Genomic DNA, 18,715 nt, shown 5'->3' with positions numbered 1-18,715 from the left:
TCTGAGCCGTTCAATATAATCAAATCTCGGCCGTCCAATCATGGCAGATCTGAGCCGTCCGATCGTAGCAGATCTGAGCCGTCCAATCATGGCAGATCTGAGCCGTCCAATATAATCAAATCTCGGCCGTCCACCTTGGCAGATCTGAGCCGTCCAATATAATCAAATCTCGGCCGTCCAACCTTGGCAAATCTGAGCCGTCCAATATAATCAAATCTCGGCCGTCCAATTTTGGCAGATCTGATCCGTCCGATAATGGCAGATATGAACCGTCCAATATAATCAAATCTTGGCCGTTCAATCTTGGCAGATCTGAGCCGTCCAATATAATCAAATCTCGGCCGTCCAATCATGGCAGATCTGAGCCGTCCAATATAATCAAATCTCGGCCGTCCACCTTGGCAGATCTGAGCCGTCCAATATAATCAAATCTCGGCCGTCCAACCTTGGCAAATCTGAGCCGTCCAATATAATCAAATCTCGGCCGTCCAATTTTGGCAGATCTGAGCCGTCCGATAATGGCAGATCTGAACCGTCCAATATAATCAAATCTCGGCCGTTCAATCTTGGCAGATCTGAGCCGTCCAATATAATCAAATGTCGGTCGTCCAATCATGGCAGATCTGAGCCGTCCAATATAATCAAATCTCGGCCGTCCAATCTTGGCAGATCTGAGCCGTCCGATCATGGCAGATCTGAGCCGTCCAATAAAGGCAGATCTGAACCGTCCAATATAATCAAATCTCGGCCGTCCAATCATGGCAGATCTGAACCATCCAATATAATCAAATCTTGGCCGTCCAATCATGGCAGATCTGAGCCGTCCAATATAATCAAATCTCGGGCGATCTGGTCCGTCCAATCTTGCCAAATCTGGGCCGTCCAATATCAGGCAATATAGGCCGTCAGATCTAACTAGATCAGCGATAGATTATAAAGAGCCTCTCAGCGATAGGTTATCAAATATAAAGTGCCTATCAACGATAGTTTATCAAATTTAAAGAGCCTATCAGCAATAGGTTATCAAATATATAATGGCTATCAACGATACGTTATCAAATATAAATAGCCTATCAGCGATAAGTTATTCATTACAGATGGCTTATAAGCGATAAGTTATTCATTACAGATGGCTTATCAGCGATAGGCTCTTCATTACAGATGGCTTATCAGCGATAAGTTATTGATTACAGATGGCTTATCAATGATAGGTTATCAAATATAGATAGGCTCTCAGCGATAGGTTATCAAATATAGATAGGCTATCAACGATACGTTATCAAATACTGATAGGCTATCAAAGATAGGTTATCAGATTCTGATAGGCTATCAAAGATAGGTTATCAGATTCTGATAGGCTATCAAAAATAGGTTATCAAATTCTTATATGCTATCAATGATAGGCTATCAAAGATAGGTTATCAAATTCTGATAGGCTATCGATCACTGGTTCTCAAAAACTGATAGTCTATCCTTCACAGGTTATCAAATACTGATAGGCTATCCATAATAAGTTATCAACTATAGATAGAATATCAGCCATAGCTTATCCACTGCAGATTATCCAATATAGATAGAATATCAGCCATAGCTTATCCACTGCAGATAGCGTATCTATGATAGTTTATCCACTACAAAAAGGGTATGTTATCAAATAGAAAGAGGATATCACCGATCGGTTACCCTTTCTTAATAAGATATCAGAAATCAGTTCTCTGTTATCCGCTGAAATGACCAACTTTTCATCTAGAAAAACACAGTTACAGAACAAGTTGCATATACATTTCCATGAACTATCAGAAGCATGGCACGGCACTTCCTCGAGTGCGAAGTACGTCATCTAGGCTCCTGCAATGATTCAGCGGCGAGCAAGGAAAGCAGAGAGGACAACGAGATTATTACCGGCTCCGCCCCTGCATATGTAATTTATTCTGGGCGTGGCTATTCAGTGGAGAGTGATCTCATTCGAGTTCCTCTTCTTTTGCAAACGGCCATGGAGCTCTGGAAACCCTAGCTCTGACCAACCTTAGCTCCGAGTTTTCCCTACCTCTGCGAAGCCCTTGCTCTGTGATGATGATCCCTAATTCAGCGATCGTGAATCACTTATTCGGAGCTGGTGATCCCTAGTTCTGTTGGCATCTTGGTGCCAGAGTTTTATGGATTTTGGTTTCTGTGGTTTTGGCCGATGCAGGCTTGTGAGAATCCTACCTCAAATCCGCTACCAGTTTGTGAGAAGTCTAGCTCAGTCTTTTGCCATGGAGAGCTTCGTCGAAAACCAAAGTGATGGCCGCTGAAAACCCTAGCTCTGAGTTTCCCTTTGCGAAAGAAACCCTCGCTCTGTGACGATAGTCACTGGACGTTTGCCCTTTTCTATCGGCCAGCTTTCTGCAAAGATGTGCGACATGCATTTGGACTGCAATGAGTTAATACGTAAAATACCTCCACAAATTGCCAACGTAACCAATTTAATATTCCTTAGAGGCCGATTCTTTTACATAGGTAATCCCATCTTCACTCGTGTAATCTCTAGTTATAACCAAATAGTGGTTCCATGACCAACACACATGCTATGTTCAAAGCATAATCTTAGCATTTAAAAATCACAACCTCTCCTTTTATAAGTCTTCTTTGGCATTTGGTCGAAAATATAACCTACAAACTACAATTATTTCTATGTAGTTAGTTTCCAAAACACAGGTGGTCTTAAGGCTTATCTATACATGACCATGTATCCTCAAATGTTTTATTTCATATATAAATCCTGTAAAATGATACCATCATGTTATTCCGAGTTTAGTTACAATTTTTGGAGCTATTTTTAGGTACATCGCAGTTCCAACTAATTTTTTAGGCAGTCCCCTTTAATTGAAGTATAATTATTTTCCAAAACACATGACCACTAAGTTTGAACTAGAAATTCTACACATATGCCCATCTACCTTAATCTGCCCATCTACCTTAATCTTGAAATGGTCTTAAGGCCTATCTATACATGACCATATATCCTCAAATGTTTTATTTAATATATAAATCCTATCAAATGATACTATCATGTTCTTCTGAGTTTTCTTCTTTGCATTTAAGTTACAATTTTTGGAGCTATTTTTAGGTACATTGCAGTTCCAACTAATTTATTAGGCAACCCCCTTTAATTGAAGTATAAATATGTAGTTAGTTTCCAAAACACATGACCACTAGGTTTGAACTAGAAATCCTACACATATGTCCATCTACCTTAATCTTGACCACTAGGTTTGAACTAGAAATCCTACACATATGCCCATCTACCTTAATCTTGACCACTAGGTTTGAACTAGAAATCCTACACATACGCCCATCTACCTTAATCTTGACCACTAGGTTTGAACTAGAAATCCTACACATATGCCCATCTACCTTAATCTTGAGGTGGTCTGAAGGCCTATCTATACATGACCATGTATCCTTAAATGTTTTATTTAATATATAAATCCTGTCAAATGATACCATCGTGTTCTTCCGAGTTTCTTCTTTGCATTGAAGTTACAATTTTTGGAGCTATTTTTAGGTACATTGCAGTTCCAACTAATTTATCAGGCAGCCACCTTTAATTGAAGTATAAATATGTAGTTAGTTTCCAAAACACATGACCACTAGGTTTGAACTAGAAATTCTACACATATGCCCATCTACCTTAATCTTGAGGTGGTCTGAAGGCCTATCTATACATGACCATGTATCCTCAAATGTTTTATTTAATATATAAATCCTGTCAAATGATACCATCATGTTCTTCCGAGTTTTCTTCTTTGCATTTAAGTTACAATTTTTGGAGCTATTTTTAGGTACATCGCAGTTCCAACTAATTTATTAGTAGCCCCCTTTAATTGAAGTATAAATATGTAGTTAGTTTCCAAAACACATGACCACTAGGTTTGAACTAGAAATTCTACACATGCCCATCTACATCTACCTTAATCTTGAGGTGGTCTTAAGGCCTATAAATCTTGAGGTGGTGGTATCCTCAAATGTTTCTTTTAATATATAAATCTTGTCAAATGACGTCATGTTCTTTCGAGTTTTCTTCTTTGCATTTAAGTTACAATTTTTGGAGCTATTTTTAGGTACATTGCAGTTCCAACTAATTTATTAGGCAGCCCCCTTTAATTGAAGTATAAATATTTTGTTTTTTTGCAAATAAAGGAGGTCTGACAAGTTATGGAATTTGATCCCTTTGGGTGCTTGGTGATACATTGTGATAACACTAGTTGTATAAGATTGTCTGAAGACCTAGCGTCTCACGGAAAGACAAAGCATATCAACAACAAGTATAACTACATTCCAAAGCTAGTACAAGATGGTGTGTTGTAGCTACAGTATATCTCCATCGATGAGCAGGTCACTGACATATTGACAAAATCTCTTCCTAATAAGAAGCTTGTGTATTTGAGAGACAAGCTTGGTTTGGTTGATATATCCTCCCTAGTTGAGAGGGAGAGATAGGCACATCATTCTTGTCTTCACTTCGGAAGACAGAACGGGAGATTGGGTAAGCATTTTCCATCTGATAGTCTTTGAGGACGAGGTAGGGCATCCAAGATAAGAGAAGTCAAGGACCTCTATTCTTTGAGGACTAGCTATCCAAGATAACAATAATCCAAGGAAGGACATACTCTGTGAACTCCCAAGTGAGGTATGTACCTTGAGAGACAATGATGATGGTGTCTATAAATCATTGGTCTCGCCACGTCCACCTTTAGAAGCCTATATAAAGGAGGTAACTCAACCTCCTTGGAAGACATTCATCACTCACTCATCCAAGTGAAGAAGAAGAGCAAGAAGGCAGCAAAGAAGGAAGAGGATGAAGAAGACTTGTTTCTGGGCTATTTCTCTCTCACGCGTGCGAAGGAAGGCTAGGGTTTTTGTTGTTGGATCAGGGTTTTTCTTCTCCAGGTTCGATCTTGAAGAAAGAAGAGAAAGAAGTTTAGCGAAGGTCACACTAAGTCATCCTCAAGCACCAGAAGAAGGAGAAATCCAAACGAAGGTCTAAAGAAGCCTTGGGAGGCTAGAATAAGACTTGTTTCTGGGCTATTTCTCTCTCACGCGTGCAAAGGAAGGCTAGGGTTTTTGTTGTTGGATCAGGGTTTTTCTTCTCCAGGTTCGGTCTTGAAGAAAGAAGAGAAAGAAGTTTAGCAAAGGTCACACTAAGACATCCTCAAGCGCCAGAAGAAGGAGAAATCCAAACGAAGGTCTAAAGAAGCCTTGGGAGGCTAGAATAAGTTCACATGTGTGGCATCAGCGACTACTGGGAGGGCTGAAAATTTCAGACTTGCAATAGAGGTCGAAATTATGAAGCTAGGGGTCGAAGTTGTGTTGCTGGAAGATATTTGATTGGGTTTGACTTCAACAAAGGAAGCACATCATTCGGAAGGGTTGGACTTGGCCTTGGAGGGTATTGGTATTGGTCTAGAGGTCTTGGAATTCGTCAATAGAAGAATCTATAAGAAGAGAAGAGATCTGTTGGTTTTCCTCTCCTCTGGAGAGGTTTTGGCCGTGGCTTGCAACCTACATTTTGTGTTCTTGTCTACTATTGCTCTTATTGTTTTGGTAGTTGTTTGATGATACACAAGCATAATAATAAGTGAAAAAGTTAATAAGAAAAAGTAAAAAGACATCGCAAGCACATATCAAGAAAAAGAGAAATCATCCTATTTATTGCCCTATAGATTTCTCAACACATTCTTCGGGTCCAACTGCCACTGGTTCATTTGGATTTGGCACTCTCTTATCCACATTCTTGAGTAGGGTCAGAAAACATTGCCCTAGAAGTCAATGCGACTAAAAGAATGTAAAAGCATAATATGGCCACAATGAAAGAAAAAGGATATTGAAATGCAAAACATGGTTGAGACATATGTTAGCATGTGAGCAAAAGCCTAACATGAGCTCGACCTTTCTCATTAGCAAACACCTAATTCCTAAGCACTTGATGCTTCGTCTCATAAAAAAGATCACTTGCATGTCCCAACCCTAATGAGCAATAAATTGCTTCATCTTAAAGGGGTAATTAAATGCTATATCATAAAGATCAAGCTTTGATCCTTGAGTTATGCACCAAAATAGAAAGCATTATCGAAAGAAATAAAAGGCCCACTAAAGCCTTTACTTCTTTTTGGCGGAAAAAGTGAGCCAAGCGGAGTAACTCATGCATCCACAATTATTGCCTTCATTACATCTATATACTAAGGATGTGGATTCCCACTCGCTGGTCCCACTTGACCATGCCTCTTGGCCATGAAATTTTCCCCTCCATTGCCACTTACTTATACCAACACCTATTGATTGAAGGATTAACCTTGGAAATGTCACCTCCTCTTGGGGGTTGGAAGCACCTAATAAAGTTGACTACTTAGCCACCCCTACAAAAGTGGTGAACACCTTTACCACACTTGGTCTAGTTAGATATTTGAAGGTGATCACAATTTGAAGCATGAATATGACCTTAACACTTAAGTATGATCCACTTACTTGGCATCCAAAACAAAGGACCACTTGGCATCAGATACAACACCACTTGGTATCAAATAGTGGAACCACTTAGCTTCAAATCTAACCCCATTGCCAAGTGAGCTATTGTGCCACTTGGAATCAAATAATCAAATTGTTTGGCATCAAATTACGGGGCCAAACCAAAGGTCACCACTGATGAGCCATTACCACATTGCCTGCATCATACAAATGCCACTTGGCACGTTTCCAGGCTTGGTTTTGCTTCTCGTTTCAATATTTTTATTTCCCTACTTGTATTATGTTGCTTAGGCCCCCCCAAAAATTGCTTGAACGAAACCTAAGAATAATACTAACCTTCCCATATTTATTAGCACAGGGCAGGGTTGCGCAAGTAACGCCCATTTGTTTGGCCGACTTACCCATACATATACACAAGGTACGGGAGCTCTCCACTTGTCTTGGATATTAATTCCTGAGAGTTTCCACTTATTTCATAATAATAATAGGGACCCTTCCTTGTACAAGTGAGGTATACTATGATGTAATTATTTAGACCTTGGTACATTCTACGTTTTTCCAGAGCCATTACTTCCTTACCACACATATGGATAGCCATTCCATTTTATATAGGTCCCTACTCCCTTCTCTGGCCTACGCAGACGTGATTCTTGGTCATAAAAAGTGTTGAATCAACTGAATCAATCAAATAATTGTTTGAGGCCTCTCTATTGATTGTGGTACGATAGCATCCTCAATTTGTGTTCTACAACGAAATATAGCGGCCAATATCATGCCAAAATGTATTGCCACTGTTGGAGGACAGTATAGCTTTAAAAAATTCATTTTTGTTATTTACAATGGAATCACTAAGCACAATGATAGACCGTGGTGTAGGATTGTTCTATAGCATGCATAGAATTTTCTATCCTCCTCATTTATTTTGTTTACTTTGCCCCATCTACTTACGAACAAATCAAATTTGTCACAAATCCTTGCATTGATCATAAACCCAAGAGGTCCAAAATCTAAAGCCTCACACAACCTAAGAGGACACTGACCATTTTAACATGCACTCAAAATGCCAAGATAATGTAAGGAGTTTTTTAACTTTCAACAAAAATATTATTCATTTAATGTATTTTGTGTGTGTGTGAGTAATAAGTATAAAATAGTTAATTTATGTTTTAAGAATATGTTTTACAATGTTAAGAACTAATTTAGTTATTAATGAATAGTGAATGATTTTATTTAAAAATAATTCAACAATTTCATATATTAATTAATATTATTTGAAAACTAAGCAAAAGAAAAAATACAAATTACAATTTGCATGTCGCATATCCAATTTACATTTGAAGCTAAGGCAAAGTTGAGATTGTCGCATTATATGTCGCTAAGACTTCAACCAGAGAAACAATAAAAGAAAAGCTTTGGCCTTTGTATGGAGATTCAAATTGTTAAATGGAGTTAGAGGAGGAATGGTTCAGCCAAAGTTAGAGGTGCGCTAAGTTTGGCAAAGGGACCAACATGTGGACCAAGGCACAGGTCTACCTTTATCTTATCATTTGACTTGGGAGAAATTTAATTTCTCTTGTAGTCAAAAAGTGAAACGATCTTAGTCATCTAAGACTTAATCTCAACCCATTGTGGGATTGGTGGGCTCACGTCAATTTCTAGGAGGGAAAAAGGGCACTCACTTGGTTCATTCACACACTAGAGACATGGTGGCTAAAGGCAGCAAGAAGAGGACACTTCAGGCTAAGGGGTTTCAACAAACTAGGGCTTCAAATCAACGTAGATTAAGGGAGAAAGGGAGGCATACAAGCCTCAAATATTACCTAGCATCCATTCTAAATTAGCCAAAACATATTAAGGGCGCAGAAGGGGTCGTACTTAAGCCATATTTAGTTGTACAAATTTGTACAGTGTGCAAGGTGAATAGGTCGTGACGCTAAGCGAGGGTGTATCAACATGTAGAGGAATTTATAGAGCCAAAGGGATGTTTTCCCTTCTTTGTAATATTTTTCTAAAAAAATACTTTTGTTGAAGCAACCGAATAAAAGCCACCATGTTTGAAGGTTTTCCCCAATTGGGGGTTTTCTGGGTAAAATTTGTTATGTACAATTTTATGGTGTCTTGGTCTTCATTTGTTCCATTGCATGCTAGTTATAAAATTTTGTATATTTTTGGATTGAAGTTAAAGTTGAGTTTTCAACTCTTTACTTAGCATAGTTAATAGATTAGTTGTCGAGTTTTAAGATATCTAACACAAACGAATAGGTAAATATATTTAGCGAAATCGATATTTGGCTTAATAACAATTTGGAACACAATCATAAGGTAAAACGGAATTTTTGGAAAACTTCAATACAATTGTTGGAAGAGATTTCATTTAAATTAGTGATCATTCTCAAATGCCATACATTTTCAAACAAAGAGGATGTGTTCAAGTAGCAATACCCTGACACTTGAGTTATGCCTTAGATGGATTGTTGTTCTTGGGGATTTATTTTATTCACTTAAAGCTTTGATTTTGAAGCAAAAAGGACTTGTTAATGTGCAATTTCACAAACACTTTTACCAACATTCAATCTTTTAAGAACTTTTTTTGGCTATAAGAGTTATTGTACCAAACCAAATCAATAAATTGATGTTGTGCAAAAGTCGCTTCAGAAGGAGAATTTTTCTCCTATTTTGGACAACCATCTAACCAGCAATCCTACACATAGCTTGATGATGATGATATGATAGCTCCACCCTCTGCCCCAAACATTACACCTCTCACCATCTAGCATTTCTCTTGAATGAAGGTGAGCTACCATTCAACATGTACTTAATGTTTTGGGCATTTAGTATGGATAAAAAAATAATCTGGATGATTAATTGATCTTGATTGTAAGTTTATTCTCTCACCTTACCAAACGGGTTAAAGATAGACTACCACTCAACAAGTACTTTGAGCATTGTGCAATAGGGTGCATTTAATGTTTTGGGCATTTAGTATGGATAAAAGGGTAATCTAGATTATTGATTGATCATGATTGTAAGTTTCTTCTATCACCTTACCAAAGGGTTAATCTTTAGCCCTAGTCAAGTGGGACCTCCCCTAAGGCCTTAGGGTTATAGAAGGGGCACTATGTAGAAGACCTGGATTGAAATAGCGTGTATATTCTCCCTTTTAGCATACTTAACACTTTCCATGTCACATTATTAGCCCTTGACATCATCTCCATTCTTCGGGTTCAAATGTTACTAGTTCATTAGGATTTGGCACTCTCTTATCCACATCCTTGAGTAGGGCCACATCCTTGAGTAGGGCCAAAAAACATTGCCCTAGAAGTCAATGCCTTAAAGAATGTAACATCATAGTTGGCCACAATGAAAGAAAAAGAAGATTGAAATGCAAAACATGGTCGAGACATAAGTTAGCATGTGAGCAAAATCCTAACATGACCTCTACCCTTCTCATTAGCAATCCCCCGATTCCTGAGCACTTGATGCTTCATCTCATCAAAAGGAACACTCGCATGTCCCAACCTTGATGAGCAATAAATTGCTTCATCTTAAGGGGTAATTAAATGCTATATCATAAAGAGCGAGTTTTGATCCTTGAGTTATGCACCAAAATACAAAGCATTATCAAAAAGAAATAAAAAGCCCACTAGAGCCTTTATTTTTGGTAGAAAAAGCGAGCCAAGCAAAGTAACTCAGGCATCCACAATTGTTGCTTCCATTACATATATACTCTCAAGATGTGGATTCCCATTTGTTGATCCCACTTGAACATGCCTCTTGGTCATGAAATTTTTCCCCTCCATTGCCATTTACCTATGCCAACACCTATTGATTGAAGGATTAACCTTGGAAATGTCACCTCCCCTTAGGGGTTGGAAGCACCTAATAAGGTTGATAACTTAGAAACCCCTACAAAAGTGGGGAACACCTTTAGCAGACTTGGTATAGTTAGATATTTGAAGGCGATCTTAGTTTGAAGCATGAATATGCCCTTAACACTTAAGTATGGTCCACTTACTTGGCATCCAAAACAGAGGACCACTTGGCATCAAATCTAACCCCATTGCCAAGTGAGCTATTGTGCCACTTGCAATCAATTAATCAAACCATTTGGCATAAAATTACGGGGCCAAATCAAATGGAACCATTGATGAGCCATTACCACAATGCTTGCATCATAGAACAATTCCACTTAGGAAGGCTATATGGTGTCACTTAGCATGTTTCCATATTTGGTTTTGCTTCTCATTTCAATATTTGTATTTTCTTGCATGTACTATGTTGCTTAGACCACCCAGCGAAATTGCTTAAACAAAACATAAGAATAATACCAACCTACCCATATTTATCAACACAGGCCAGCATTGGGCAGGGAACGTCCATCTATCTGGCAGACTAACCCATACATATACACAAGATATGGGAGCTCTTCACTTCTCTTGCATACTAATTCTTGAGAATTTCCAATTCTTTCGTAATAGCAATAAGGGCCTCGCCCTTCCTTTCTTAGGTGAGGTATACTGTGAGGTATTTATCTACACCACAATATATTCTGAGTTTTTCCAAAACCATTAGTTCCCTACCACACATATTGATAGCCATTCCATTATATATAGGTCTATGCTCTCTTATGTGGCCTATGCAAATGTGATTCTTGGTCATAAAGAAGTGTTGAATCAACCGAATCAATCAAATAACTACCCTAAGCCTCTTTATTGATTGTTGTACGAGAGCATCCTCAATTTGTGTTCTACAACAAAATATAGCAGCCAATATCATGCCAAAATGTACCACCACAACTAGAGGACAATATAGCTTTAAAAAAATTGTTTCTATTATTTACAATGGGAATCACTAAGCACAAAGATGGACCATGGTACAAGACCATGCATGGAATTTTCTATCCTCGTCATTTATTTCATTTACTCTACCCCATATGATTACAAACAAATCAAATCTGTCACAAATCCTCACATTGATCATAAACCCAAAAGATGTCCAAAATCTGAAGCCTCACACAACCTAAGAAGACACTAACCATCTTAACATACATTTGAAATATAAATATAGAGAAATAACTTTTTTTCAACTTTCGACAAATATATTATTTATTTAATGTATTTGTCATATATATATATAGTTAATATTTGTTTTAAGATTATGCATTACAGTGTTGCAAACTAATTTAGTTATTATTAATGAAAATTGAATGTTTTTATTTAAAAATAATTCAACAATTTCATATATTAAATAATATTATTAGATAACTAAGCAAAATAAAAAAATACAATTTACAATTTGCATGTCACATATACAATTTACATTTGAAGCGAAGGAAAATTTGAGATTGTTGCCATGTATAGTTGAGTCTTCAGCCAAAGAAACAATAATGAAAAAATTTTGCATTTTGTATGGAGATTCAAATTGTTAAATGTTGTTAGAGGAGGAACAATTCAGCCAAAGTTAGAGGTGTGCTAAGTTTAAAAAAGGGACCTACATGTGCACCGAAATTTAGTTTCTCCTATAGTCAAAAAGTGAAATGATCTTAGTCGTCCAAGTTGATTTCTAAGAGGGAAAAAAGGCACTCAATTGGTTCGTTCACACACTAGAGACTTGCTGGCTAAAGGTAGCAAGAAGAGAACAGTTCAAGCTAAGGGGTTTAAACAAACTAGGGCTTCGGATCAACACGGATTAAGTGAGAAAGAGAGGCATACAAGCCTTAGATCTTACCCAACATCCATTCTACTTCAGCCAAGTTGTATTCAAGGCGAAAAAGGGGTCGTACTCAGGCCATATTTAGTTATACAGATTTGTACAGTGCACAGGAGGGCTAACAGATGAGGTTGAGTGAGGGTGTCTCGGCATGTTGAGGAATTTGCATACCAAGGGGAAGTTTTCCCTTTGTAATATTTTTCTGAAAAATACTTTTGTTGAAGCAGCCTAATAAAAGCCACCAAGTTTGTAGGTTTTCCCCGGTTAGGGGTTTCTTGGATCAAATATGTTGTGTACAACTTTAGGGGTGTGTTTGTCTTCATTTGTTCCTTATTTTCTTTTGCATGCTAGTTAGAAAACTCAATATATTTGTGGATCGATTTTTGGCCTAATAACAATTTGGAACTCAATCATAGGGTAAAACAATTTTGATTGATTTTGATTGTACATTTTTTGTTGAGGCCCATTTTTAACCTCAAAATGACCCTAATGGTGTCACCTTCATTTTCAACTAAAATTGGAATATATTGAGCTATATATTTCTAAACCCATTACCATTTCCGTCTAAGGCTAACCTTATATTGAACCAGGTATTCATAAACCCACTCTCACTTGTGTTGAGTTAGGTATGCATCAGCCCACTCACGTTTATATTGAACTAGGTATCCATAAACCCACTCTCGCTAGTGTTGAGTTAGGTATCCATCAGCCCATTCTCATTTGTATATCGAGTTGGCTTTCCATATCCTACTCTCATTTGTATTTAAGCCATGACCAATACTATTTCAAATCAAGTACCCATAAACCCACTCTTGTTTGTATTTCATCCATGCCCATCTGTATATTGAGTTGAGTATTGATAAATCCACTTTCATTTTTATTTCATCATTTTCATATACAACCCACATGGGGGGGTTGTTGAGAATGGTTTTAGTTTCACTCAACCAAGGTTGACATACAATTTTAAAAATTATTTTATGTACTAGGAATGGCTTGTTATACATCCACGCACCCTAGGTCTAGTCTATGCCTTAGCTAGGAAGCATAAACAAACTAGTAGTGCCTAACTTAAATAGTTTTGCACAATGCAATATACCAACAATCAAATCAATGATAGTACATAATATTCTATGCCCAAAACTTGTTTCCTACCATTCCATTAATAAGAAAACACATGGGGCTCTCATACCAAAGATAGTGGCCCTTTATATCTCAGTACAACGCCAAATACAATGTTAAGTTGTTTTGACCAACACCTTGGGGCTAAGGTTTTGTCCTCTAAGCCTTTCCTGCCCTCATAAAGACACATACAACATTAAATACTTAGTTGTAGCAAACTAGGGCTTTTATCATCCCACATTAAGTTACTCAAACACAAATCATCTACTTGGGCATGATTCTTAGCCCATGGTCCTCTTGCTATAGCTTTCTTGAGCACTCTGCCAACTCCTTTGGGCCTTCAACCCTTTGCTAGCTTATTGTTTGCTCCTTTACCCTTCACCTAGCCATGCTCGCTACTACAATAGCCTTAATCAACTCTTTTTTTGCCTCAACCTCCCTTTTCTACCTTACACAGGCTAGCAAATGCCTCCCTAAGCCCAGCAAGCTGCTACAACAGCCCTGCAACCCTCTTACAACCTCATGTGGCCTATTCCTTGGTTGAAGCCTCACTTCAAGTTGTTAGTGGTCTACACAAAACTTCTTTCCAACCCTTCCCAAGAAGCAAAACCTTAAGCAAACTTGGCCTTGTCCATGGAGCTTTCCTACTTTAGTTGCAGCTACTTTTGTTGCCTTGGCTAAGTCACTTTTAGCCTTGATCTTCACAAGAAGAATGCTCCTTTTGATTTGACACCTTAACCCAACAATAATTAAATTAGAATAATAAGTGTTTTCATTGGGTTCAAAGCCCACTCACTTTGGGTCCAAAACTCCAAACTTGGATGCAAAGCCCATTAACCAAACCAAAAAGCCTCAAGGGCTTTTCCAACCAAACATACCTTCTGAACTACCAATATTTCAACACTCCCTCTTAGTGAGGGAGGCATTTCCCCTGCTTCTGAATCTAATCTGAAACCACGTCTTCCTTGAATGTGTCATGACTTTTCCTTGCATGATCATGACTTTCCTTGCATGGTCCATGACTTACTTGCGTGTACCATGACTTTTCCTTGTGTGCACCATGCCTTTCTTGCATGGTCAACGACTTTCCTTACATGCACCATGAATTTCCTTGTGTGGCCTGGAAGACTCCACTCTCTCACTTTAACCTGTAAGGTTAGACTTCCACTGGGTTGCAAACTCTCCCCCTGAGCTCGCGGTCTCCTTGCATTAGTCACACAACTCCCTCTCAGATCTAACACATGTGCTCATCTCACATCCAACTGCTCTTTGAAGTAGCTCTAACACCATGTTAGAAATCCATGAACCCTAGGTATAATCTATGCCTTAGCTAGGAAACATAAACACACTAGTAGTTCCTAACTTTAAACAATTTTGCAAAGCAGAATATACCAGTAATTAGATCAATGATAGTACACAATATTTTATGCCCAAAACTTGTTTCTTACAATTCCATTAATAGGAAAACTCATGGGGCTCTCATACTAGAGATAATGACCCTTTATATCCCACTACAATGCCAAATACAATGTCAAGTCCTTTTGACCAATACCCTAGGGTTGAGACTTTGTCCTCTAAGCCCATCCTGCCCTCATAAAGACACCTATAACACTCTAAATACTTAGTTGTAGCAAACTAGGGCTTTTACCAACCCACATTAGATTACTCAAACACAAATCAGCTTACCTGAGCATGATCCTTTAGCCCATGGTCCTCTTGTTGTAGCTTTTTTGGGCCCTCTGTCAGCTCCTTTAAGCCTTCGACCCCTTTACTAGCCCTATTGTTTGCTCCTTTACCATTCAACCAACCCTGCTTGTTGCTACAGCAACCTTAATCAGCTCTTGTCCACATATCTATCCTTCAACTCATAGTTTTAAAACTTGGACTCAAACTCAAAACCTGTCGAGGGTCAACTTCGACTCGGTATCGACTCAAACTAGTTGATTCCAATGACTCAGTGTTTGTAAAAATTACATTAAATATTTAATTTTAATGAAAATTCGTATTTTTAAAGATTTCATTCATGTTTCCAAACTCAAAGCATTAGAATAATATAGAGAAGACAACACTTGATCAAAGTGCTCATGAATATAGCTATTATATCAAAACGGCACCGAGTGCATTGTCCAATACATGTAATATATAGAGATCAGGACAAAAACACATAACCAATGTTGCTCCAAAGATCGCCCAAGAACCTCCTTAATGTTATTCAGTGAATTTCAGAGATACAAATTCGGTGTACATCAATAATGAAGTCCAGAAATTTCAGTGAAGATTTTTGAGGGAATTCGGTGTACTGATGTTAGGGTTGTCACCACAAGACCGAAGGCATGATTGTATTGCAATATTGGTCACCATTGTTCGGCCGAAGCTTGGGTTATCTCCACAGTATCATATTACAGAACAGTGTGTGCCAATATTAGAGGACTGTGTTGCTACATCTACAAGAACGAATACAAGGATGTCACTAAAAGTATAGGGATATCATTACAAGAATGAGACATATCTTTGTTATGTGGCTGAGTTATCAAATGTTTATTGAATTGTGTCATTACATAAAGAACCAAAGCATGTCAGATGCATCTCACGGAAATTTGTAGAGGTTATCTCATTGTTGCAAAGAATATGTGTTAAGGACTAAGAGCTGAAGAAAAATAAACAAGGTTGACTTAGTGGAGGGAGTCTCTAGTCTAGGTTGTGAAGGTCTTGGTCATCTCATCTTGTTTTGAATCTACTGAAGGAAGAATTATTGACCGAGTTTTCCCCTCGAGTGGTGTTTTTCCCTGGCTGCGTGCCTACATCTTGTGTCCTCTTCTATTTGTTGTTTGGCATTAGTCTTGATGACAAGGAAAAGATAAATCAAAAGAAAGAATAATAATAATAACCATCACAAGATAATGTCATAATAAGAGAAATCTATTAACTTTCCACCCTATTAGATTTCTCAACAGTAGGGACCTGATGAGATCTACCTAGTTCAAGGGAAGTATGTCATCGAGATGTTGAAGAGGTTTGACATGATAGATTTCAAACCAATGACAACCCGATGATCACAAACTTGAAGAGACTAAGGAGTTTTCAATCTAGCCCAGTGGATCCTACCAAGTATAGACAATTGATTGACTCACTAATGTACTTGGTGAATACTCGAACATACATGTTTTGCAGTGAATGTTCTCAGTTAGTTTCAAGTGGAACCACAACATGATCAATGGATAGCTGCTAAGCACATACTGAGATATATGCAAGGAACAATCCACTACTACCTAAAATATGATAAGAGTAATGATGTCCACTTGATTGGATATACAAATTCCGACTGGAGAGGCAATGAGCAAGATCGAAGAAGCACTAACTACAGGAGGATGTTTTAGTTTTGGATCCTCCATGATCTCATGGATGAGCATAAAACAAGATACGGTTGCTTTGAGTAGTGTCGAGGCTAAATATATTGCAACCTGTGAAGTAAGCAGAGAAGTTATCTAGTTCAGGAAGTTGTTGTCCGACTTATTTGAAGGGCCAATGGACCCTACCGTGATACATTGTGATAACACCAATTGTATAAGATTGTCTGAAGACCCAGTGTTTCATGCAAAGACAAAGCATATCAACATCAAGCAGAGAATTTGTCTGCTTCAGGAAGTTGTTGTCTGACTTATTTGAAGGACCAATTAACCCTACAGTGATACATTGTGATAACACCAGTTGTATAAGATTGTTTAAAGAACCAGCGTTTCATCGAAAGACAAAGCATGTCAACAACAAGCAAAGAAGTTGTTTGGTTCAGGAAGTTGTTGTCTGACTTATTTGAAGGACCAATGGACCCTACAGTGATACATTGTGATAACACTAGTTGTATAAGATTGTCTGAAGACCTAGCGTCTCATGGAAAGACAAAGCATATCAACAACAAGTATAACTACATTCGAAAGCTAGTACAAGATGGTGTGTTGTAGCTACAGTATATCTCCATCGATGAGCAGGTCGCTGACATATTGACAAAATCTCTTCCTAATAAGAAGCTTGTGTATTTGAGAGACAAGCTTGGTTTGGTTGATATATCCTCCCTAGTTGAGAGGGAGAGATAAGCACATCATTCTTGTCTTCACTTCGGAAGACAGAACGGGAGATTGGGTAAGCATTTTCCATCTGATAGTCTTTGAGGACGAGGTAGGGCATCCAAGATAAGAGAAGTCAAGGACCTCTATTCTTTGAGGACTAGCTATCCAAGATAACAATAATCCAAGGAAGGACATACTCTGTGAACTCCCAGGTGAGGTATGTACCTTGAGAGACAATGATGATGGTGTCTATAAATCATTGGTCTCGCCACGTCCACCTTTAGAAGCCTATATAAAGGAGGTAACTCAACCTCCTTGGAAGACATTCATCACTCACTCATCCAAGTGAAGAAGAAGAGCAAGAAGGCAGCAAAGAAGGAAGAGGATGAAGAAGACTTGTTTCTGGGCTATTTCTCTCTCACGCGTGCGAAGGAAGGCTAGGGTTTTTGTTGTTGGATCAGGGTTTTTCTTCTCCAGGTTCGATCTTGAAGAAAGAAGAGAAAGAAGTTTAGCGAAGGTCACACTAAGTCATCCTCAAGCACCAGAAGAAGGAGAAATCCAAACGAAGGTCTAAAGAAGCCTTGGGAGGCTAGAATAAGACTTGTTTCTGGGCTATTTCTCTCTCACGCGTGCAAAGGAAGGCTAGGGTTTTTGTTGTTGGATCAGGGTTTTTCTTCTCCAGGTTCGATCTTGAAGAAAGAAGAGAAAGAAGTTTAGCGAAGGTCACACTAAGACATCCTCAAGCGCCAGAAGAAGGAGAAATCCAAACGAAGGTCTAAAGAAGCCTTGGGAGGCTAGAATAAGTTCACATGTGTGGCATCAGCGACTACTGGGAGGGCTGAAAATTTCAGACTTGCAATAGAGGTCGAAATTATGAAGCTAGGGGTCGAAGTTGTGTTGCTGGAAGATATTTGATTGGGTTTGACTTCAACAAAGGAAGCACATCATTCGGAAGGGTTGGACTTGGCCTTGGAGGGTATTGGTATTGGTCTAGAGGTCTTGGAATTCGTCAATAGAAGAATCTATAAGAAGAGAAGAGATCTGTTGGTTTTCCTCTCCTCTGGAGAGGTTTTGGCCGTGGCTTGCAGCCTACATTTTGTGTTCTTGTCTACTATTGCTCTTATTGTTTTGGTAGTTGTTTGATGATACACAAGCATAATAATAAGTGAAAAAGTTAATAAGAAAAAGTAAAAAGACATCGCAAGCACATATCAAGAAAAGGAGAAATCATCCTATTTATTGCCCTATAGATTTCTCAACACATTCTTCGGGTCCAACTGCCACTGGTTCATTTGGATTTGGCACTCTCTTATCCA

The sequence above is a fragment of the Pinus tabuliformis genome, chromosome 7, assembly GCF_031772625.1.
Source record: "Pinus tabuliformis cultivar Carrire ecotype Pingquan chromosome 7, CPIR1, whole genome shotgun sequence".
In the NCBI taxonomy this organism is placed as follows: domain Eukaryota; kingdom Viridiplantae; phylum Streptophyta; class Pinopsida; order Pinales; family Pinaceae; genus Pinus; species Pinus tabuliformis.
Note: the sequence above shows the minus strand (reverse complement) of the source record.